The 1,850-nt window shown below is 35.2% G+C and overlaps 1 non-coding gene across 1 annotated transcript; it reads right to left on the bottom strand.

Moving 5' to 3' along the window:
* Positions 1–1,420: 1,420 nt before the first annotated feature.
* LOC116899807 lies at positions 1,421–1,545 on the bottom strand. Its single transcript, XR_004387809.1, has one exon. It is a non-coding gene; the product is annotated as a small nucleolar RNA SNORD22 (small nucleolar RNA).
* Between the last annotated feature and the right edge of the window lie 305 nt (positions 1,546–1,850).

Genomic DNA, 1,850 nt, shown 5'->3' with positions numbered 1-1,850 from the left:
GTGTGAAAAGAGACTTACTGCCCAATATAATGTGTGACCTAGCATTCTGTGACTATTAAGTAGTTTGGCACTTGGCTTCCACTAAGTTCCACAGTTAAGAATGTCATGATATAACATCTGAAGTCTATAGCAGAGGCTTTCCCACTTTTCTCTCACCTGCTATAGCCACCAAAATGTCTGAAAGTTGTTTCGTTTCCTGTTTTTGTTTATTCTTTTAGTAGAAAGACTTCATGGAATCATTGGAATATAGGATTTAGATTAATTTGTGTTCCTAAGCCATGATCACTAACATTTGGCTTTAAAATGAACTAATTTATACCGTTTGAGTTCTAATTTTGTTAGCATTCATATAACTTACGTAATGGATACCTGTGTATTATGTGTATTATGTGTTTATTATATGTGTACTGTATGTGTACTGGTAGCAAGACTGGTTAGTAAGTAAGTGAGGTGATCATGATGGAACCAATATCTTTAAATACTTCTTTAGTGAAAATAAAACCATGACTAGTCAGTGAAGGAAATTTCTAAATAAATTCTGCACAATTACCTTTGACTTCTATATACAAACCTTGATACAATGTAGGTACCCACTCTATCCCATATAAATAAATAGAATAAAAGTAATGGTTTATTTATAACAGTATACACATTAATTTCATAGGGGTTTACTTCCATTACATTAATAATTATAACTTTATTAAAAGTGTTATCTCACTCAATTCTTGGCTCCATGAAAAATATATTATTGATCTATACACTGTTGATCTAATTTATTTTAACAATAAAAATCACACGTAAGAGCTGCTGAAATGGCTCAGTGGTAAAGGGTACCTCTAGGAAGCCAAAGATAAGCTTGAACTTTTTTTTTTAGGATAAAAATCATTTATTACTAGGAACAAAAAGAACACAGCACAAATAACCGTGGAAGGATCAGATTAACAATGCGGTAAGTGAGGAAGATAAATTTGGAATTGCAAAGATTTCATCAATTTTAAAAAGTGGTCTAACGAGAAGAGGAAAGGAGTATGGGGGGGAGAAATGTAGCCTCTGGCAGTGAAATAAATATTAATCTGCTCCAGCGGTACTGAAGAGATCAACCATTTCACTTGAAGTGCTGCTGATACTGCTCAGATGCTAAAAACCCATAAAGAATCAACAGGCTATATTCCATGAGCTCTGAAGTTTGATGTGCCACTGGCCTGGGTAATCGAATCTTTGATTTCAGTTCCTGTAAAGTAAAAGTTTCAATTAGGAGTAGAAAGCAAAATCTGTCCTCCCCACCTAATTACAATGACTTGAAGGGCTACCTACCTCTAACACACACCTCATCCCTTTCCTCAGACCTGGAAAACAGATAAACCACCTTGTTTCCTTTTTAATCAAAGTGATAATTCTTCCCTTTCTACACATACAAAAGATCCCTCAGACAGTTCCTTCTGGAACAAAATTTCCTCTTTTCCCCCAGCCAGCCCCAGTGGGTTCACCTTTTCAGGCTCTGGAGCTAGGACAGGAAGTAAGACGTGTGAAATTTCTTCATAGGGAAAGCTTGACCTTCTGATAGCGTCCTAACTCTACCTTGTGACTACAGTGCCGTCAAGGTCAATACATTTGGTGCTGGTGGTAAAACCAAGGGTAGCCCTCCATCAGCTGAGCAATATCCCCACATTGTGAGTTCTTGATTCTATACATATACACATATAATATATATACAATACACAAACAATACAATACACCTACAATATACTCATACATATATACCATATACATATACATATACACATACACATGTATGTGTGTGTATATATATATATATATGCATATACATATGATCTGTTCCAATCAAGAAT

This window comes from Rattus rattus, chromosome 4, assembly GCF_011064425.1.
Source record: "Rattus rattus isolate New Zealand chromosome 4, Rrattus_CSIRO_v1, whole genome shotgun sequence".
Taxonomy (NCBI): Eukaryota; Metazoa; Chordata; class Mammalia; order Rodentia; family Muridae; genus Rattus; species Rattus rattus.
This window is presented reverse-complemented; position numbering and strand designations above follow the sequence as displayed.